Source organism: Spermophilus citellus, assembly GCF_964194105.1.
Source record: "Spermophilus citellus genome assembly, chromosome: 1".
NCBI lineage: Eukaryota > Metazoa > Chordata > Mammalia > Rodentia > Sciuridae > Spermophilus > Spermophilus citellus.
This window is the reverse complement of record NC_138182.1, coordinates 118837206-118861144: the sequence shown is the minus strand read 5'-3', so window position 1 is coordinate 118861144 and position 23939 is coordinate 118837206. Positions and strand designations below refer to the sequence as shown.

The 23939-nt window shown below is 42.9% G+C and overlaps 1 long non-coding RNA gene across 1 annotated transcript; it reads right to left on the bottom strand.

The window, feature by feature from the left end:
• Positions 1-14401: 14401 nt before the first annotated feature.
• Positions 14402-16785, bottom strand: LOC308655954. Its single transcript, XR_014023564.1, has 3 exons — positions 16604-16785; positions 15932-16213; positions 14402-14510 (listed from the first exon to the last, which is right to left on the bottom strand). It is a non-coding gene; the product is annotated as an uncharacterized lncRNA (long non-coding RNA).
• Between the last annotated feature and the right edge of the window lie 7154 nt (positions 16786-23939).

The window sequence follows — 23939 nt, the reverse complement described above, 5'->3', positions numbered from 1 at the left end:
TGGACGGTCCTGTAACCTTCGAGAAACAAGGGCAGCGAGGGGCGAGCCCGACCTCAGCCATAGCGGGATCTGCATCCCCACAGGCAAAGGCGGGTCCACCCCAAGATGGCAGTGGCAGCAAACCTCCTGGGCCCTCTTCCCCCAGACCGTGACGCGTCCCAAGATGGAGCTGCTGCATGGAATCAACCTGCCCGCACCTGCCCGCAGGCCTCTGGGTGTCGGTGCCAGTGGGCTGGCAGCAGCAGTGGTGGCAGTGACAGCAGCCACAGTCTTAACTTTCACTTAATTGCTTTGTTCTTGACTCATTTATCATGTAGCCTTAATTTGACTTAGTTGGGTAAAATTTATCCATGGGTTTGAGTGGTTTTGATCTTACATTTGTGTGTTTGTTTGTACCTTGGTTTTTGTCCTTATTAATGCACCCCTTTAATCTCTCTTACACTATTAGCTAAATTCCCAGTTCTAATTTTTTTTAAATTTTTTATTAAATTTTTCTCCATCCTTATAGTCATTGTCTGCTACTTCTCTCTTGTCTTCCTCCACTCACTTTTTAAATATTTTAGATTTTCTCTTGCCTCAATGGTTTATTTTCCGTTCACTTGACAACTTTCTGATATAGTTAAGTAATTTGTATAATTCCTCCCCTACTTGTGTAGTGATTGTTAATATGGTGAATGATGTAGTAGATGCCCCTGTTTAATGCCTGATCTAGCTCAGGTTTTTATTGTTGGTTCAGATGTTAGATGATGACCCCCTCCATTCCTATACAAATGACAATTGGTGCTACGAATGTTAAACATTTATCTTAAGTTTATACAACGGTTGCCAACATTAATGCTACCTTTGGCTCTCCCTTTCTCCAAGAGAGGCTGACAAGTGATTGAAACACTTCAGACTCACAGAGCAGAGATCCTGGTGCCAGGAAATTCTCACAACTCAGCCAAATAACAGGGAATGTCACTCCACAAAACATCTATCCCTATGTGAGCCTCAACAACATTTCAACACACAGAACTGGAGAGATGGATACTCCAGATGAATAATCAGTCAAAACATAGCCACCGGCCAAATATAAGATCAATAACAATATTTCTGACCCAAATATTGCTATAAACCAAATGAACCACATAAACACATGGAGATTGAACACTACTCTTTTAAAATGAAGAATGGATCATAAAAGAAATGATAAAAAATTGAGAAATTCTCAGAAACAAATGAGAACATAGATACAATAGATCAAAATCTCTGGGACAGAGAAGAACAATTCTAAAGCAAAATTTTTGAGCATCAAGTGCTTACTTTAAAAAATAGGGAGTTCCCAAATAAATAGGCTTATGTTCCAACTCAAGTCTTTAGAAAAGAACAAACTAATTTCAAAATCAGTAGAAGACAGAAAATATTAAGATTAGAAATGAAATTAATGAAAGAGGAAAGAAAACAATTTGCAGTTTCAATACATTAAAGAGTTGCTTCTTTAAAAACACAAACAATATTTGTAAACCCTCAGCCAAACTAATTATAAATTGTGGGGGAGTGGGGGGGGGGAGAGAGAGAGAGAGAGAGAGAGAGAGAGAGAGAGAGAGAGGAAGAAAACACCTAAATCAACAAAAGTAGAAATGTAAGATGAATTAACATCACAATTCTTCTGAAAATCTGAGGCATCATTCGAAAATTTATACTTCAATAAACAGGACTATCTAGAGAGATTCCCTTCTTTACAACAATACCTAAGAAGCCCAACCCACACATTGACTTGCTTGGAAATCACCTCTTTTCTCAAGACCTCTAGTTTCATTACATGAGGATATTTTACAGATCAATCTCTGGTCACTGGTGTGCTCACTGATACTGAGCTTTCAAAGGTTTGAAACCTTCTAAGCAACAGGTGTCTGCACGTGTGTATGGAATACACATTCATATTCATGATTCCTGTCTGCATTAAGTGAATTGGTAATAATAATACATTTCTGTTAGTTGATAATCTATTACTCTTTCATAGAGGGGATATATCTATACATATGCATACATACACATATATACATATAGAAACATAGAAATTTGCCTCCATTTCAATCCAGAATACAAAAGGGCACATGTTCTCCTTCCCCTTCATATTTGTATATGAAAAAATCAATGAAAAGTGATTGAAACACTTCAGACTCACAGGAAACTAAGGTTCCACCTATGAGAAACTCAGATTTCATTAACTTCAATATACTTTCTCATTTTTCTAAGCCTACACTGCAGAGAATTTCTTATAGTGCTTCAAAGACAAAACCTACTGATTGTTATTTACAATGCTTGTGACACAATCCACAGATACCATGCACCCTTCCCATCCAGCTAGGAACACCCTCCTCAGACTGAGTTAGTTGAGAAAGCCCTGGGCACTGCACCAGCCATGGAGAGATGCAGCTCAGGGATTTGGGCCTTGGTCAGAAGCTTCATCCTGGATCTGTCCCTACATGATAGTTTGAGGTTGTCTCAATGGGACTGGAAAAATCACTTCAAGGATCCTGGTTCACAGGGCTCTGTGCAAGAGACTCAGATTCCCTGGCCCCTTTATAGGACCACGTGACTGTAGTCATGGTGTGGTGCCATCTTCTCATAGAACGCACTGCTGGGGACCCAGGTGGACCTGCACTTGAGGATGAACCTTGCATGTGCAAACTGTTATCTTTATCATTGGAGTGTCAGCCCTTACTTAGCAAAGGCAGCAGCACCTGGACATCAGGGCAAGGACCCCAGGAAGCAAGGATGATGAGAGGCCACCTTGGGGGATGGTGCCCAGCACTGGATGCCAGGACCTCCAGGAGGCAGGTGCTGACTGTGCCCTGGGTTCACATCATGCACACACCCCTGCACAAGGGGAGCAGAATGTCCCTCTCCAGACTGTCCCTCTTCCTCCCTTTCTAGGTAGCCCTCCCTGACACCATGACCATTTCTTGGGTGCAGGCTGATAAGCCTTTTAAGACCCTCATACATGGCTGTGTACAGTTTTCTTACACCTCAATTCTGTCATCTAGCACAGTGTCTTTGATAATCCTGTGTCTGTTGAATGTGTCAGGGTTTTGGTTCTAAAATGTCAAATTTTCAGATTCATTTTGTGAATCAATTACAATTTATTCATACAGTTTTCAAGCGAGAGTCATTTGTGTTGGTCCCAGGTACTAGATATCATTAATAAGGCTGCTTGAAGTTTTAGTGCCTGCTCATGTGTTCACATGTTTTCATTTCCTTCCAACGTGTAACTATGAGGATCATAGGATGCTTTTCTGGTTACCTTCATGAGAATATGCCACAAACCTTCCCTGAGCTGATGTGTGACTTTGCTCTCCAAACTGCAATGTGTGAAAGTTCAAATCTCTCTTTAATTCCCTGGGGTTTTGTTCACCTGAGCTAATCTGTGGGTGGCATTTAGGACACTTTGAGCTTCCTATCAATGTTTCTGGGGTATGTGTCTTACTTTGTTTCTCAGAGGCCCCATTTATGCAGCTGGGTGACTTTGGGAGGAAGGGGAAGTCTTAGAACTGACCTTCCAGTTTGGCCTTTAATCTACTTTTGGCAGCTCAGTTTGACCACTTACCAGGGATCTACAAAATGTATAAGAATCTCAGCCTATGGTTAGTACAGAGCAGAGAATGGCTAGATGGACTTGAAATAGTCAGTGAGTACTGTGAAGTACTGCTCAAGGTTTACTGACTTTATATTGGAAGGTGAATAGTTCCTTGAAATTTTATATGCACCCTGTATCTCTTAATGTAATTTTGGTAAAAATGGCACAATGGATTCTCAATATCAAATTGACTGTATGCCACGAATTTACATAACATTTGTTAATTAAATATATAAAAATTGATAATGATGTTAAGAAAATGTGTTCTATAATGTAGGGACTTGGAGAGGGACATATGGTGCTTCTTGAATAAAAACCTCTTTGAGTACAGGTGTGTCAGTTTCTACAAGAGGCAAGTTTATTGAGGTCATGGCTCTGTGTATAAAACCGGGTTCAGGTCACTGATTTTGGATCAAAGAAATTTGTGGAAATAGGCAGCACTTGATGTTTAGCTCTGAAGAACCAATAGGTTATTAGTGAAAGTAAAATACTCTGAATTGGCTGTGAGGCATGGTGAGAAACATCAAAGAGATGTTTGTTGAGAAATGAAGCTAATCAGTTTCAGTAGTAATTAGCTAGGATGTCACAGTTTAATGATCAGTGGAACTAGCCACGTGAGCAGGACCACCCTTAGTCCCCCAAGACTGGGAGAAGCCAGGGCCCTTGGGGGTTCCTCTAACCCCAGCCCTGCAGCATCCTGGCTGGGGAATGGCCACTGCTTTCATTGTCTATGAGGATGACCCCTGGAGACTTGAGAACCACCTGGCACCTGGAGGATCTTAAACGCCTGATTTCCTCCTGGGATATGAGGCCCAGGGGAAAAATATGGCTTCAAGGGCTGGGTGAACTTGCTTTTGAAAGTATAGAGAATGGAAGATGCCTTCACATCATAGAAAGAGATCAACCCTTTCTCATACTGCAAAAATATCCCCACTATTTTAAGGGGTGGGTTTTCAACATTAACAACAAAACGTGGCACAGAAAGGGCATCATACCTCCTATCAATCCGGGAAATGGACCAGAAACCATTCTCAGGACTGGTGTAATTATATGATATTTTTCGTTTAACTGAATCCAAGCAGAGCCCTACATTCCACGTGTACTTGTCTGGTACTTCAACCTCCCAGTAGTGACGGCCACTAGAGAAGCTCTTTTGGCCCAGCACAAATGGGGCAAGAGTAAATCGAGCAGTTTTATCAGGAACATCTTGCTTCATAGGCAGGGTCTCGACATGTTTCCCACCATGTGACACATGAAGAGAAGGGTGAGCTGTGTCTGCATCCAGTGTGATGTCCTCTGCAGAAGGAAGGAGATGAGTCACTTGTGAGCATAAGAAAGGACACTGGGGGAGGGGGAGTTAAGATAGAGGAATAGAGAGGGTCACTTTCTTGGCAGTTCTGTGGTGTGAGACCAAGAAATACACAGGTAGATTCTCAGCGAGGTCGGTGAACAAAATAAGGTGTGTGTGTGGGGGGGGGGGGTTGAATTGGAATTTAAAGCAGATCAATATATATATATATTCAATATATATATATATTCAAGGAGGTTGAATATAATAAAATAAGGAAGAAATACCCAGTGCTGCAGCCACTATTGGGGATGGAGGCACCAGCCAGAGTGGTCCTTCCACCAGCAAAGTGGAGGGAGAAGAGAATTAAAGGTACCTGCATATAAGGAGGCGTGAGGTATGTCTGGGTCCAAAGAGTTTAGACACCAAAACCACTATCCAGCTAAACTAAAAGTTGCACTGCATTGCATCCCTTTGTGGGAAAGAAGCCCTTTCTCTCCTACCTACCTGAAGAGGACAGAAGAATCATTTTGCAGCTATGGCATGGGGGAAGCAGCTGAGGGCACCAATTCCTGGCTAACTCGAGTCTATCCCAAAATATAGGTCTGGCAAACCCAAACTTCATTACCCAAAAATGTGCCTAAGTAACCTGGAGAAAATCAAACTGGGAGAGAGGTTTTCACAGGGGACATAGGTCCTGGAAACCCATCCAGCTCTTCCCCTCCCCCTCCAATCTGCTGCTTGCAGAACAAGCTTGGAGAGACCCACCTAGCTGGGAATTTGATAGGGTGGGGCTGGAGAGTCGGAGTTTGGAGACTGAACCCAAGACTAGGAAATGTGAGGTCTGCAGGTGACATGGTGGACTGAGAATTGGCTCCTCCATCACATGAGTGGAACCCAGGGAGATCCTGGGGTGCAGACTTCCAGCATGGACAGGCAGTTGCTGGGCCCTGGAGATGCCTGATTTAAAATCTCCAGACCAACTGGCATGCAGGGAAGGGCCTGGAGTCCCCCCATGCCTAAACCTCGCCTCTAGGAGTTCGACCTATGGCATTGCCTCTGTCACTCTAGCAACCCCACCTTGAGGGAGGAGCAAGCATCACACTCCAGAGGACCTCACCTAACGCTGCTGAGAACCTTGAACTGCAACAGAAAAATTCCGTAATTTTTCATTGAGTTTTTTTCCTTTCTCTTTTTCTCTGTTTAATTGTGACTTTAATAATTCATGGACATTTATACATATTCATATTTGTGAGTTTTTTCTCATTCCTAGCAGTTTTGAAGCCAGTTATCTTTCATAAATTAGTTTTAGGAAGACTAGAATGTTTCATTAGTATATTTCAGTTTTTGAAAATATTCTTTTATATTTATTTATGGAATTTTTAATTTACATATGTAAATATATTAAATATATATTATATAAAATATATGTTTTTTCTACCTTTTCTTTCCCTGGATTCTCTTTCTCTCTTTTCTTCTGCTAACAGCCAATCTCTATTTTTCTCTCTTTCATGACTCCTTTAATTTTTTACTTCTATCTTCTCTCCTCTTCCCTCATAGTCATCACATCTTATATCATTTCTGTTCTCTCCCTGTCCACCGTATTCAAAATTGTAAACTCTTTTTGCAAACTCATTGTTTTTTTTGTGTGTAGAAAATAATGTATCATTTCTATTTATTGTGACAATTAACATTTAGAAGTCATAGCAGGAACTTTTGTTTTAATGCTGTATATTGTTTGCATTGTTTGTTGTTATTATTTGTTTCCCCTTAAATGGTACGGTACTGGAAACCTTCAGGGACACTATAAGTTCATAGAGTAGAATTTCTACTGCCTCAGATCCATAGTGTTAGATTTGTACACATACACAAACAACAGGAAAAAGCAAAGGGACAAATCAAGATACTTGTTGTCCCAAACAAACCAAGATACTTCAATAATTGACATCATAGTGGAAGAAATCCATTGACATCACAGTGGAAGAATTGTCAGAGAAAGAATTCAGAATGTACATAGTTAAGTTGATCTATGAGGTAAAGAATGATGTAAGGAGTGAAATCAGAGGAAAAATACAGAAAGTGAAAGATCATTTCAATAAAGAGAGAAATTCTGAGAAGAAAAATCAAGCAGAAATCCTCAAAGTGAAGGAATTAGGAAACTAAATTAAAAATTCAATGGAAAGACTAGACCACTCAGAAAACAGAGTTTCAGGCAATGAACCCAAAATGTGTAATCTTGAAAATATAGTTGACCATGGAGAAGAGATATTAAGATACCATGAACAGAACTTCCAAGAAATATGAGATAATCTGAAACGACCAAATTTAAGATGTATAAGAATAGATGATGCCTCAGAGATACAAACCCAAACAATGCCCAGTCTTTTCAATGAAGTGATATCATTTCCCAAATCTAAAGAATTAAATAAAAAATCAACTGCAAGAGGCTAACAGAACTACAAATATACAGAATTAGAACAGCCAGATAACAGCTCACATTTATAGGGAAACCAATCCAGATCTCAGCTGATTTATCCACCCAGACCCTCAATGGTAGGAGGTCTTTAAATGATATATACCAATCTCTGAAACAAATTGGATGCCAGCCAAGAATACTATACCCAGCTAAATTAAGCTTTAGAATTGATGATGAAATAAAACCTTCCATATAAACAGTGTTAAAAGAATTCACAACTAGAAAGTCTGCACTGCAACACACACTCAATTAAGTATTTCATGAAAAAGAAATAAAAAATAAAAGTGAAAACTAGTAAAGGAGGGAAATACACTAAAGAAATAGTAAATCAAGGGAGAAACTAATTCAAATTAAAAATCATAAATCAATCACAATGATAAGGAAGGAAAAATCATTTCTCAGTAAAAACATTGAATGTAAATGGCCTTAACTCATTAAGGAAAAGATATAGACTGGCAGATTGTATTAAAAAATAAGTCTCAACTATGTGCTGTTTCTAAGAAACTGATCTCATAGGCAAAGACATCCACAGACTGAAGGTCAGAGGATGGGAAGAAAACATGTCGTTTACATGGATCTAGTAAACAAGTAGGGATTTCCATCTTCATATCAGATAAAGTGGACTTGAAGGCAGAGTTAATCAGAAGAGACAGAGAAGAAAATTTCATACTTTTAAAGGGAATTATGCATCAACAGGACATACCAATCATAAACATTTATGCCCCAAACAATGAAGCATCTGTATATATATCACACAAACCCTTCTCAATTTCAAGAATCAAATAGACCACAATAGAATAATACTGGGTGACTTTAACTCACCTATCTCATCACTGGATGGATCCCCCAAACATAGACTACATAAAGAAGCTACAGAACAAAAAATTACAATTAATAATTTGGATGTAACAGACATATATAGACTATTTCATCCATCAATAACAAAACGTGCTTTCTTTTCAGCAGCACACAGATCCTTCGCTAAAAGAGACCATATCTTATGCCACAATGCAACTCTTAGAAAATACAAAAAATAAAGATAATACCTGGCATTTTATCAGATCATAATAGACTAAAATTAGAAATCAATGATAAAATAGAAGCTACTCTAACACTGGAGACATTTAAATAATATGCTATTGAATATCCAATAGGTAGCAGAAGAAATCAGGGATAAAATTAAAAATACTTACACATAAATGAGAATAGTGATACAATATACAAAATCTCTGGAACATTATGAAGGCAGTACTAAGAGGAAAGTTCATTGTATTGAGCTCATTCATTAAAAGAATAGAGGGTCAACAAATAAATAGTCCAATATTATATCTTAAAGCACTAGAAAGAGAACAAATCAACATCAAAAGCACTAGAAGACATCAAATGATTAAAATTAGTGCTAAAATCAATGAACTCGAAACAAACAAAAAATCCCCCCAAAAAACAGATGAAAGAAAAAGTTGGTTCTTTGCAAAAAATAAATAAATATGATAAACCTTTAGCCAAGCTAACAAAGAGAGAAGTCTCATATTACTAAATTACTTGCTATAATTAATTAATTATTTGCTATGAAAAAGGAATTATCACAGGGGACACTACTGAAATAGAAATAATAATCAGAAATTATCCTGAAAATTGATACTCTAATAAAATAGAAAGTCTTGAGACATCAGAAAATTTCTTGAGACATATGACCTATGCAGACTGAATCAGAAGGACATAGAAAATTTAAACAGATAAATTTCAAGCAATGAAATTGTAAATGCCATCAAAAGCCTACCAACAAACCAAAGCCCAGGACCAGATGGATTCTCAGTGGAGTTCTACCAGACCATCAGAGAAGAACTAACGCCAATCCTCCTCAAATGATTCCATGAAATAGAAAAGGAGGGAACCCTTTCAACTCATACCATGTAGCTTGTATCACCCTGATACCAAAACTGGACAAACATATGAAGGAAAGAAAACTTCAGAAAAATATATCTGATGAACATAGATGCAAAAATTCTTAATAAAATACTGGAAAATTTCCTACAACACATATTTTTTAAAAATGGTGCACCATGATTAAGTGCGGTTCATCACAGGAATTCAACTTTGGTTCAACATATGGAAATCAATAAATGGAATTTATCATATCAATATATTTAAATAAAAGAATCACATGATTAACTTGATAGATGCCAATAGAGAAAAACTGAAAGCATTCCTTTGAAAACTGGAACAAGACAGGAATGCCTTCTTTCCCCAATTCTATTTAATAGTCCTGGAAACCCCAGCCAGAGCAATTAGAAGAAAAAAATTAAAGGGTTATGAATAGGAAAATAAGAACCCCAAACTATCACTATTTGCTGATGATATGATTCTATTTTTAGAAGACCCCCCAAAAAACAGCAACAGAAAACTTTTAGAACTCATAAATGAATTCATTAATTCAAGATATAAAATTAATACCCAAAGATCAATTGCTTCTCTACATCAGTGATGAATCCACTGAAAGAGAAATTAAAAAACTACCCCATTTACAATAGCCTCAGAAAATGTTTGGGAATCAATCTAACAAAAGAGATGAAGGACAATGAAATATAATGAAAACTACAGAACACTATGAAATGAAATTGAAGAAGGCTTCAGAAGATGTAAAGACCTCCCATCTCCAGGATAGGTAGAATTCATATTGTGAAAATGGCCATACTACCAAAAGCACTATTCAGATTTAATGCAGTTCCTATTAAAAGTCCAAGGACATTATTCATAGAAATAGAAAGAATTCATAAAAATAATTTGGAAAAATAAGAGGCCCAGAATAGCCAAAGCAATCCTGAGTAAGGAAAGAGAAGCAAGAGGCATCAAAGTACCAGACCTTAAATTACACTACAGAGTTATATTAACAAAAAGGGTGGATACTGGCACCCAAACAGACATGAAGACCAATAGTACAGAACAGAAGACACAGAGACGAACCCAAATAAACAGTTATCTCACTCTAGACAAAGGTGCCATCAACATATATTGGAGAAAATAGAGCCTCTCCAACAAATGATGCTGGGAAAATTGAAATTCCATATGCAGGAAAATGAAATTAAGACCATATTCATCACCCTGCATGAAACTCAACTCAAAGTGGACCAAGGATATAGGCATTTGACCAGAGAGCCTGCACCTACTAGAAGAAAAAGTGGGCCCATCATGGTGGCCTAACAACAGACTTCCTCAGTAAGACTCCTAAAGTGTAAGACGTAAAATCAAGAATCAATAAATAGGATGATATGAAACTATAAAGCTTCTTCTCAGCAAAGGAAACAATCAGGTATGTGAAGAGAAAGCCTATAGAATGGGAGAAACTCTGCCACCTGCACTTCAGATAGAGCACTAATCTCCAGGATGTATAAAGAACTCAAAAAATTTAAAATGAAAACAATAAATAACCCTTTCAATTAATGGGCAAAGAAATGAACAGACACTTCACAGAAAAAGAAATATGATCAGTCAGCAATTGAAAAAACGCTCAATATCTCTAACAATTAGAGAAGTGAAAATTAAAGTTAAACTGAAATTTCTTCTCACTCCACTCAGAATGGCAATTATCAAGAATACATGTGAGAGAAAACAGTGGTGAGGATGTGGGGAGACAAGGTACACTCATCTAATGTTGGGGGACTGAAAATTGGTGCAACCACTCTGGAAAGCAGTATGGAAATTCCTCAGAAAATTTAGAGCAGAACCCAGTTATCCTAATCCTCATTTATACCCAAAGGACATAAAATCAGCATATTACAGTGATGCAGCAACATGAATGTTTATAGCAGCTCAACTCACAATAGCTAAGCTATGGGATCAATCTAGGTGCCCTTCAAAAGATGAATGGATAAAGAAAACATGGTACTTATGCACAAAGGAATATTATTCAGCCATAAAGAAAAATGTAATTATGGCATTTGCTGGTAAATGGATGGAACTAGAGACTATAATATACTAAGTGAAATGGGCCAAACCCAAAAACCAAAGGCCAAATGTTGTCCCTGATATGCAGATGCTCACACAACGTAAGGGAAAATAGAAGTTCACTGGATTAGATGAAGAGGAATGAAGGGGAGGGAGCATGGGTAGCAATAGAAAAGGCAGAAAAATGAATCAGACATCTCTTTCCTGTGTTCATATGTGAACACATGACCAGTGTAACTCCATATCATACACAGCCACAAGAAGGGGAAGTTACACTCCAGGTATGTATAACATGTCAAAATATAGTCTACAGTCATGTGTAACTAAAAAGAGCAAATAAAAAAATTATAACAAAGAAAGAAGAGACTCTTCACCGTCTCAGCCAGGGTCAAAGCAAAGAAGAGGAACAAGGCCCGTGTCCTTAAGGGCCCTTTTCTTCAACACGGAGAGAAAATAAACAGCACTCTGTCCATATCCAGGACACCATCCCCACTACTGATCTGAAGTTCATTTCCTGCAAGAAAGTACTCCAGAGGGCTCCATCTGGGGAACAGATTTCTGTTGTCACCTCAGAGCTTGCAAGGCCTCAGCTGGTAGGAGATGGGTGGAGCATGGAAACCCCTTGGGAAAGGTCTTTACCAAGGTTCTGACACTTAGAAGGTCTCCAGGTGTTAGCACTAGGAACACCAGGCCCTCCATGGACAGAGGGGACATAACAGAAGGGTCGGGGAAGGTCAAGGAGACGATCCCCCTGCTCAGCTCAGAGGCAGAAGCTCAGCAGTGGGTTCAGAGGGCAGGAGACTGGCCAGTGCCACAGGAGGAGGGAGTGGGAGGAGGTGGAGCTAGGAGGCAGCAGGAGGGTGGTAGGGACCACTGAGGACCACGAGGGCCGTTGTCAGGCTGTGGGTATTTGTGTAGCTGGGGTGGGAAGACAGCAGAGGGTACAAATTAGGAAGGAGGATGCACAAGTATGAAATGAGTCTGTTCTGGAGAGGGAGAGGGAGTAGGAAAACAGCCCAATGGAGAGACTGGGTTAACTGAGATTGATGTTTACTTTATTGTTAAGAAAACTAAGGAGGAAAAAGAGGGTGTGTTCCTGTTGGTGAGAATGACCTGAGGGACATGGAGGGCTTGATTTGAATGGAGATTCCATCCATTTACCAGCAAATGCCATCTCTTCATCATCACCCCAGAGAGAACTGTGGTGGTGGTCACAAGGGGATGGTGGGGACTTACTCCTTATGGAGCAGCGCTTGCTTGTCAGGTCAGAAGTGTCTGTGCTGCCCAGAGCTCATGTGTGCATTTGTGGCAGTCTAGCTAGACCACCTCTCCCATAGCGGGATTTGGGTCCTAACCAACTTAGGTCCCTACATGCAGTGTCTAAGCATTGTCTTTGCCTACTTGTATTCTCTGGATCATTTGGGAAGAAATTTTCTTACACAATAGAATCCCAGACAGCTTAGAGGACAGGCATGAGGCCATTCTTAGTCACACCTCCTTCTCTGTGCACCTACCTGCATATTTCTGAGCTTCCTCCAGATCTGCAATGAGATGGACACATCCAGGGTTAGCTGGGTGACGGGGACAGTGAGGTTTTGCAGTAATGGGCATGCGGGAAAAGGGGGACGGGCTTCACTTACCTATCCCTCCTATTGAACTTCGTTCCTCTGTAATCAATCACAGGGAGAGATCAGTGTTTGGAGGACAAAATGGCTGGAATTTTAAGTGAGCTTAGAACAGAGACATAGAACTTACCAAGTTCTTCAGAGAGAGTCTCTAAAGAGAAAACACAGAGGTAAATGGAGATGAGTCTCTGAGATGCCAATCAAGTTCATCCTGGGTTTTGCTATGTGATGGGAAGGGACCACTGAACATGTGGGCCATGTTGCTGGACTCTGAGGGGCACAGACTGATAGGACACCTTGTCTTATGTTCCCACACTGGACATGCCCAGCTCCTGAAATCCTGAATGCCCTGAGCCTTTCCAATTTGCTTCTTATGTCCACCACAGTCTGCTGCTCACCAGTGGCCATTGCTCTGGGTCAGTTTATCTCCATGGCATTTCTGAGGCCACAGCCACTCTTTCCTGTCCACTCAGCACACACTTATTGAGGACGCACTTCAGTGCAGCTGCTGCCCTGTGTACTAGGGATATCACCATGAGCAAATAGGGTCTCTTCCCCTCAGGGCCATTGAGAGACACCTGTCAATCATAGCTCAATGCTAGGAGCATGGGCTACAGAGAACAAAGACCTCTGCTCCCCTGCAGACTTAGCAAGTGATTTTATTCATTTTGAATTACACATAAAATTTCTGCAGGCCAGCACCATCCTCAGAAGCCCTAAGCAGACAACTACCCAGTGGGCTTCTTGGGCTGCACCCAACTAACAAGAAGAAGGACTTTGTCACACACCTAATGTTAATAATTTGCATGAATGTGACTAAGTGACAGGCATTTGGCCTCTGTGACTGGTTTATGGAACCACCTGAAATCCTGTGGGTTTAGGATGAGAAATTCATTAGCTCTGCCCATTAGCTCTTTAAGCAGACCACACAGATCCAGCTCTCCCAATGCATGTGGGTGTGAATTGGTCCCACCAATGCAGCCCCTCACCTGCAACCAGGGTCTACTACTCCTCTATGTTAGGGAATGGCTGCAGTGAATAAGGTCACATGGCCCCATCTGGTCACAAGCACAGAGCCATGCACTGTGACCTTGAGAGAGTCATGGCTGCCGTGAACCATATCACATAGACTGGTTTGTCACATGCACAGAGCTCCATGTGATGTGAGAGTTAGTGAGGCAGGGCCGAGAAGTCTTGGAGAGGACTCAATCCCTCCTGAACAAGTGGTTCTCCTAGTCTGCATGGGCAGACTAAAGCAAGCACACAGTCCAAGATGAGGTCAAGCACAAGATTTGATTGTGCAGGTGAATGACCTCTTCCTCCTCAGGTGATTCCTCTGCAATTGTAATGATAAAGGATCCTGAGTCCATTTCCCTGTTACCTTTATGGCAATCCCATGAAAATTCCAAAAATGATGTCAGCCCCACTCTTTCCATTTACCTTTGGCTTTTGTGGTCCTCATGAGGATAGCACCGATGACCACCAAGCTGATAGCCACAAGAACATCAAACACAGCCAGCACCACAGTCCAGGGGCTGACCCTGGTGAACAGGTCACCTGGAAAACAGGACCTTGGCGCTGAGATCTAGGCTGACTGCAGGTGGCCTGGCTGATGGGGACGAGTCCTTCTTGTTTCCTCATGGAGATGTCACCAGGCATCAGAGACCCCAAGCCTCCCCAGCCCTCCTAAGGACCTCCACTTCCTGCCTCCCCCCAGCCTGGGCAGGCCCCGAACTGCCCTGTCAAACAGGCAGCTATGTGGACAGGCTGAAGAGAGGAAAGTAACCCAGCAGGCACTGTGAGACCAGCTCCACATGCAGTGCTTCCGCTGGGAATCCCACTGGGTAGTTGTCTGCTCAGGGCTTCTGAGGATGGCGCTGGCCTGCCTGGGCTGAGGGCTCAGCTTTTCAGGGTGCCTGAGGGAAATGCCAGGGCATCCTAATGCCCCTAACTGTGCTGCCACACAGAGCCCACCTGGAGTAAGATCCACAGGAAGTTCAGAATCATGTGAGATCCTCTGGGGCCAGCTCTTGAGGAACAGACTGCAGATACAATACACCTTCACCTGCCCTTCCCCTCCCTCCTGAGGTACTAACTGCCTTCATCATGGGTCCATTTGTCCAGTTGTCCTTGTCGCCACATAGATGTATGTCTAAGGGCAGGCTGAGGACTGAAGGGACACAGGTGCACACGGGTGGGGGAGTTTTCCAGAAAAGAGACCTCCTGATTTAGGTATTGAAGGACCAGCAGGAAATGCCACTTCAGGGGAGATACAAAGATAGTGCCCCCCAGTGCCCATGAGCACCAGAGGGTGGGTATGCACAGGTGCTGATGTGAGGTGCCAGGAAGGGTGGGGCGAGCTGGGGAGAGAAGGGCCTGAGAACACCCTGGAGCACAGACTGCACTCTGCTCCCTGACTGGGAGAGGGAGGGGTGGTGCAGGGCAGAGCTGGGGGCAGGCTATGTTTCCCTGACAGCCACTCTGCAGAGGTGGAGGGCACACCTGGGTGCTTGGTCCTCTCTGCCTGTGAAAAGAATTGTGTCATTAACCCTCATTCCAAAAAGGACATACTATTATTAGCCCTTTTTACTAGTCCAAACCTGAGCACAAAACAGTCTGCATGTGTCAAGGTCACAGAGGTGGCTGTGATAAGCACATCAGGTAAACTTGACAAGTGGGGGAAGAATCTCAATGGTTGTGCAGGGTGAGTCTGGGCAGTGGAAAGTTCCAAGGGGCTCTGACAGACCCCTGTCAGCCCTGTTACTCTTGAAGGCTTTGGCATATCCACTTCTACCCTGTGAAATAATGACCTTGTTGACCTCAGCAGGAGTGCACAGGGGTATATCTGAGGAAGTCCCCACTCAAGAGTGACAAGGCACACTCTGGACCCTCATTGCAGTCTGTGTCAGGAGTCTCTGCTCCTCACAGCTTCCTATCTGCACTGGAACCTCTGGATGAGCACCTGGGAGGGAACTGACCTGCCATGGACACGTGGCCCTTCTTCTCCTCATTGAGGACAGGGTTCCTGATGGAACAAGTCACATGTTCTCTGGAACTTTCCTCTACTGAGAGAGAGGACTCCACACGGTACAGGCCATCTCCTTCTACTGCATTTGCCTCTGAGGCAGGTTCCAGTTGGAGTTGTCCTGGGCCACTCCACTGTACCTCTGGCTCCGGGTACCACCCAGAGGATGTGCAGGTCAGCTTAATGCTCCCACTGGGACCAGGTTCAACAAGAATATGAGGATCCAGGCCTGAGGCTGGGATTGAGAGAGAGAGAGAGAGAGAGAGAGACTGTACTGTTAGGAGGCCAATGGCTCTGCCCCCCCTGAGGCCTATGGACTTTGGCTTACTGGTCAACCTGCAGGCTCTGAACTCTCCTGCTTGTGAAAATTGTTCATCCAAAAGACATTTTTTTATGTTTTTGAGAAAGAAATTGAATTCGTTAGACCAGTGCGTATACAAGTGGTCAAACACCAACTGGACCATTTTCTTTCCCCCTTTCCTAGGACTCATGACTCATCCTTTCTTCTCAGGCTCACTACAGTAGGGCTGAGACCCTCCATCCATCCATCCATCATGGTTGAGAACTGAAGAGCACGTGTGGATTAGAGGCTCCTGTGGTAAACTGCTCCCCAACATTCACTCACCCTCCTCCTGCTCAGGCCTCCTGCAGAAATTCTTCTTATAGGGGAAGCCCTGGAGCTGTTGTTGTCTGGTGCAATAGGCCAGGGCTCTGTGTGAGACCCACTAGCCAGGTGGCTGTGGGACTGGAATTCCTGTATGATTTAGTAGGGGTTAAGCTGCACCTGCATGGCCACATGCAGGAGGTAGCTGCCTTACCTGGGCAGCGCATTCTGGGGTAATGAACTTCTTAGCTGGGGAAGTGCCTACCCAGCTGTGAAGCACCTTCCCACTTCCTGCTCTAAGGAGTGGCCTTCAGATGCTGACAAGTCTGAAAGGAAATGCTCTAGACAATATCAATAGAGAAAGGGGGTGTGGCTTCCCCTCAGGCTATCTCTGTCCTCCAGATCTGAAGCATAGTGGTGGTTGTGAGACAGCTACAGCTGGGAGATAAGGGTGTGATATTGTCCTTAGTGGGGAATAAAGTTCAGGATATTTCTACTGCCCATGGTAAACTATAAATTCAACTATACATTTGGATATGCTGGAGATACTTTGGCTTCTTACAGTGTTGAGTGGGTTCCCGTGTGTTGTGCCTAATATATGCACATACTTCAAATTCGAAAGCTGAACATAGGCCCTGGTTTCTTTTAATTCTCTGTGTGCTTTGCAGTAAGAAAAACATATACCACTTTTTCTTCTGCTGAGGAGAAATTCTGAGGAGTAGTATATGGGAGAACCTCTCCTGCAATCATGTAATAAAATGTAGATTGCTGGGAATGCATTAGTGACCCACTGTTGAAGCTCAGAACACACATGTGCAAGCATTAGGCCCTAGTATCCTGGGCCAAGCTTCAAGGGGAAAGGTGTGTGCTTGCAAGGAATCTGGGGACAAAGTGGGACAGCTGTGGGAAGCTGTTCTGTGTTTGCTGGCAGAAGTCCTCTGAGCCAGAGCAGAAGCTTCTGAAATCTGGCAAATCCAGTGTCTAGGAAAGAAACCTTCCTCACTCTTTCAGCCACTCAGGACAGGAGTGGGAGCCACATCTCTGTAGAAGGATGTAAGGCACAAACACAAGCTGTGACCTGAACAGACAAGGGTGTTTAAGAAGAGTGTACACACCACTAGCAATGATGGTATGGAAATTTGCTTCACTTACTATGCAAGTGTGTATCAAGATAAGCATATTAGACATCATGTTAAACATCATGTTAAAATACCTTAAATATGCACAATAAAAAATTTTAGCCCTACATGAAAAAAAAAAAAAGAAGAGTGTACAACACCATGTCCGACTGCTCATTGGCATGTCTGTGTGCATTGGAATGAGGTCAGAGAGTCAGGCTTGCTGGTGGGCTGCTCAGAACCCTCCTGCACATCAAGCTGCTTCTGGGTTTTGGAAAAGAGAGTGACATCTTCAGACCAAGAAGTGTCTCTAGGACATTTCAGAGTTAGGACACACTGTGCTCCCTGTTCACACCTCCCCTTCAGCAGTCACACAGAGAAAGAAAAGGGAGGAGAGTGGATTTCTACTGAGACATGGTGCAGCCAGAGTGGGCCACCCAGGTGAGGCTCAGCTCTGGCATTCTGGATTCCAGCTCCCTGTTTGTGTGGACTCAGCCACCTCTGGCCATGCACACCACAGAGTGCTGTTAGGAAAAAACTACAACACACTATGTCTCAGAGTATTCATGCCAGGGCTCACCTGTGACTAACAGCTTGAACTGTGCTTCACTGTACCCTGTGGAGCTTGCAATTAAACACCTGTAGACCCCTCCGTCTGAAGTTCGGATGGGCTGGAGCCTCAGGGCCACCTGTCCTTGGCTGATGTTCCCCTTCAGAAACTGGGTCCTCCCGCAATATTCTAGTTGCTGCTGCTCCACGTGTTCCTGGCCATTCCTATAGTCGTGCACCAGGCCCGACTGATGATTTTTGTACCATGTCACCTCCATTTGCTGCGCATCCATGGCTGGCCTGAGGTGGCAGGAGAACACAGCCTCTTTCCCCACCATGGCAATGACTGGTGATCTTGGTCCCATCACCTGGAATTGCCCTGCAAGTGATGGAGAGAAAGCAGGATGAAGTCATTCCTCAGTCTGGGGCAGGCATGGTTGGGACTGAGCAGAGAAGCAGACCAGCTGCATTAGCACCATGAGCTGACCCAACACAGGGAGGTTGGCAACATTAGCAGAGGAGGCAAGAGAGGCCCAGATGCTGATGGCACCTCAGGGAAACCTGCAAATGTTCAACTTTGCTCTTCCAGTGGCCTAGGGTGGGAAGTAAGTTCATATAATCCATTATGATTTCCCATAAGAAGTGTATGTGTTACAGAGATCAGCCTGATTTTAGATATGAGGGAATCAGCCAGTGGGTGATTCAGGTACTTGACCTGTTGTATGTAATTATTAAGATGAAATGCAAGCATTATAGTAATGAGTATACTATGTTTCTTTGCTTTAAAGAATGGAGTAAAATATAAGTTCGATGAATTAAGATATATATTCTACATATATGCTCATACATATTTGTTCTACAACTATATATGTTCTACATATATATTTTAAAATATATTTTCAAAGCAATTAGAATAATTTTATGCTACAAAATAATACTGACAGAATATTTTCTCAGGTATAAGATCAGTGTGCCAGGTCACCCATTCCAGCTCCTGTGCTGGCTGTGCCCATGTCACCTCACCCCAGAGCTGGAGACAGCAGCACCAGGTGGAGAGGAGGGCAGCTCTGCCTGGCTCTAGACAGACCTCAGGCTCTGAGCTGCTCCAGCCCCATGTGCCTCTTCAGGGAGGATCCCAAGGCCACAGGGAAGGTGCAGCAGGGCCTGAGACACTGAGGCTGAGAGCCTTCCTGGAGGTGGAGATGCCCAGAGCAGCATGAGCTGAGCCCTGGATCCACACCCAGGGGCAGCATCACCAGGACTGAGTGTATTCCAAAACTGTGAAGCACTAGTGGAGGAAATTAAAGAAGCAAAAATAAAAGGAACTGTATTGCAGTATTTATGGACTGAAAATATGAATTAATATTTTTTAAATTCCTATTGTGCACTGAGATCAACATGAGCACTGCTGTGTCTGGCGTAAACCAATGTGCCCACAAGTCAGGATGGCACACTGTGTTCTCAAGTGTAGCTGAGCTCTCTCCACACAAGGACCACTATGTGCAGCAAGGTGGTTGCTAATTAAGTGGACATAACCATTACACAGTGTGTGATTTTCAGCACACACTCTGTAGGACACAGCACAGTGTTTTAAATTGATTTAAAAAAATAAAATGTAAAATGGTTTATTCACAATTAATAGACTACAAATCCTGAATGTCCCTGTGGAAACGCACAGCTCATGAAGAGTGGACACCCTCCAGCAGGCAGAGTGAGGCCGTCTGAGCACAGCTGCTGGTTTCTAAGGACCTCAGTTCTGGAGTGAGCAGAGCACTAGGTGCTGTCATGGACACAGGCACACATCAGCACAAGGGACAAGGAGCCCAGAGCTCAGCACACACTTAGGCTGTGGTCTAAATCCAGCAAAGGTCCAACAATGTGGACTGTGGAAAGGACACAGCTTAATGAACAGAGCTGAGTGAACTGAATATCCTCAGGTGGAAGATTAAAATCTGACCCTCTGCACACCAGGGTTAGATAACCTGAGTTAGGTAATAAGTGTAAAACCCATAATGTATCATTTTTATAAGAAAATGAAAAATGCTGTCTGGAATTGGTGTTGCCAATAATTTTTGAATATGATACAAAAACATAGAGGGGATAAAAGCCAAAATGAACCAGCGGGTATCATCAAATAACCAGGTCACACAGCAGAGACAAGCCAAAGGACACCCAGAGAGGAGAAAGCAGGTGTGCCAGCCACAGATGTGTCAGAGGCCAAAACTCAAGAAAATGAACAGTGAAAAATAAGCTAATAAAAAACCATAAAGAGATATGGGTAGGCATTTTCCAAGGAACACACACATGACCAGCAAGAATATGGAAAGATTTTTATCAATCATTGAGAAAAGCAAACCAAGCCACCAGGAGATGCTCCCTTTAAACCAAAGTGGAAAGGCTTTTGTAGAAAGAGCAGAAGCATCAGCTAGGGTGTGGAGGAAGGGAGTCCTTGCACACTCGTGCTGGGAATGTGCTGGAGCAGCCTTTGGCAAACAAGAAAATCACAGGATCCTGCAACCTCACCTCCCAGTGTGCCTCCAAGAGAAAACCAAATGAGATATCACCTCACTTCCATGAAAAGGCAATTACCATCAAAAAGACAAAGAGAAGAAGGTTGGTCGGGATGTGGAGGAATGGAACCCTTGCACATTGTTGTGGAGATGCTAATTAGCCCAGCCATTGTCGGGAACAGCATGGAGGTTCTGAAAATTATTAAAATTAGGCTGGGCATGATGGCACATGCCAGTGGCTCAGGAGGCTGAGGCTGGAGAATCATGAGTTCAAGGCCACACTTAGCAATTTAGCAAAGCACTAAGCAACTAAATGAGATCCTGTCTCTAATAACATACAAAATAGGGCTGGGGATGTGGCTCAATGGTTGAGTACTCCTGAATTCAATCCCAGTACCTCCCACCAAAAAAAAAAAATTAATTAATTAAATTACATCAGGAAGCAGTAATGATTCTACTGTATACCTAGACAAAGGAAATGAAATTGGCAGGCACAGTGGTGCACACCTGTATTCCCAGTGACTGGGGAAGCTGAGGCAGGAGGATCTCAAGCTCAAGACAAACTGATATTTATCAAGACCCCTTTCCAAAAAAAAAAAAAAAAAAGAAAAAAAAAAGAAAGAAAAGAAAAGAAAGAAAGGAAGAAAGAAAGAAAAGAAAAAAAATCTGGGGGTGGTGTGTCCTCACTTAGTGGTGCTGTGTCCCTGGGTGGAAAGGTTAAAAAAATTAAAATTAATGAAGTGAAACCCCAATCCCAATCCCAAAGAGACTTCTATGCTCCTGAGTTTCCTGCGGCACTATGCAGAGTATCCAAGATACTAAATCAGCCCAGGTCTCCAGTAATACGTGAGTGGATTAAAGAGAAGTGGCACATACACAGAATGGAGTTCTTCCAGCTTAAAAAAAAAATGAAATCTGTCCTTTATGGACAACAGGGTCGGATCTGCAGATCCTCAGGTGAAGTGAAAGAAGCCAGGCTAGGAGAAGTTCTGCAGGACTGCGCTCCTACCCAGCACCCCAGCAGGGGGAGCTCCAGGAAGCTGAGAGCAGAATGGGCACAAGTGGGAGAGATGGAGGAGCTACCTGGAGGCTGCCCAGGGGGCCTGGGCGCAGCTCTCTGGGTGATGGGAGGTGGTGGGCTGCCCACAGGAGAGTACTGGAAGCAACAGCGACCCACTGTGCTTCTCAGAAGCAGAAGGAAGGTACTGAAGACTTCACCATGACAGGTGGTGTGTTTGAGGAGGCACAGATAGTTACCCTGACTTAACATTTTGCAATAGATAAAAATATGAAAGCATCACGTTGTACAACATGAAAATATACATATCTATGTTGATATGTACCAGATAAAATCAATTAAATCAATTAAAATTGAAAATAAATTATCAAAAGCCTTGAAAGATATGTGCACTACTTTCCTAGTCCTCAATTCACTTAAAATTTTTAAAATTCCATTTATATGAATGAGTTGTTAAACTACAAATTAAAAAAAAATTTCTGCACAGAAATCTCAGACAGAGCACAAAAACAAATCATTGGGGATTATATCATGTAGGCAGAATTAGGCAAACCGAAGTTCATGGTTCCTTTGTCCAGTCCTTCTTCATCACGTGAGAACAGGGATCTGAACTCCTGCCTTGTTCTTTCTTACATGGAGTCTCCCATCCCTCCCAAAGCCCCAGGAGACCATTTAATAGGAGTTCTGGAAATCTACCTAGTTAAAATTCAGTAATGGCCTGTAGGGTCATCACTGTCTACACTGATAGGCTTAATCTTCAAGACAGGCTTCACATTGTTTTTTAAGTTTTCTCTAGTGGACAATAGAAGCTTTGGCATATCCACAAAAGAGTGCCAGTACTCTTTATCCTTACTTCTTACTGTCCCCTCTGACCACTCTGTGGCTCATTCTAATGGGTTGGCTCCTGGCTGTCCTTAGACATGGTGAGGGTGGCTTGGGAAGTGAGGGTTTGACCTACGGGCCACACCCCAGCCTCCAGGGACAGGAGGGGTCTGGAGACTGAGTTCTCTCCCCAGTGGGCAATGACTGGCTTAGCCAGGGCTTTGTGAAGAAACTTTCATGACCTCTGAAACAGCCAGGCCAGGTAACCTCCACATAGTGAACATAGCAAGGTACTGCCAGGGGTACACCAGAGTCCACCAGGGAGGGCCCCACCTACCTTGCCCTGAGGACCTCCTGCATGTGAGTTTCCCACATTTTATCCCCAGTGATGAAACTGGATGTTAAACATCATGCTTCTTTGAGTTCTGAAGCTTGTCACAAGAACCCCTAAGTCCAGGGTCAGGAGAACAAAGGTACAGGTAGCCCCTGCTGTGGGTGCTCTTGTGGACTGAGCCCTTAAGCTGTGGTTCCAGCAACTTTGAGTGGGTGGTGTCATACCTGAGGCGACTCACTGCACACAGAGCTGGTGTGGATAAATCTAGAACTGAGTGGTGTCAGAGAAGGACTTAAAGTGACCTGGCAGCCAATTTAAATGTAAGGGAACAATTGCATCCATCCCTAGGACTTTCCAGTATCAATGCACCATTGAAAATAAGTGTTACCTGCCTAAGAAAGTCACCAGAATGATGTAAAACAACACAACACAAAACGCTAACAGTTAAAAATGGTTTTCAAGCACCATAGAAAAGGTCAAAAATCAAATTTATTCTGTTTATTTTTTAAAGAGAATTTCCAACATTGAAAGCTAAAGCAGTGGTACTGGCCTGAACTGTCATCATTAGGGTGCTCAGACGGTTTCAGAATTCAGTTTCTTTGGATTTTGCAATATTTGCATGAACTATACTAGTTCAGTATTCCTACCTGAAAATCACAAATCTGAAATGTTTCAAAAGCCAAAATGCTCGATTTGGGAAACTTTTGAGGGTCATCTTGGCATTTTCTTTAAAAATTCCAGTTGTCAGAGCATCATGGAGCTTGGTTTTCAAGTCAGTGTGGCATAGCATGTGACTAGGTTGACACTGAAGTCACCAGAAGATGATGAGACAGAGGAAGACCTGACCTTGGGGACAAAAGGACATTAAAATAACTAGGAAATGGCAGGACTTGCTCGTGATCTGACAGAAGAAGACCCCTTCTGTGTGTGACACAGCGTGACTAGAGGCCAGAGATGAGCACAGCCTGCTCCTTGTCTGCAGGAGGTCCTTCATGGAGGACCTCAC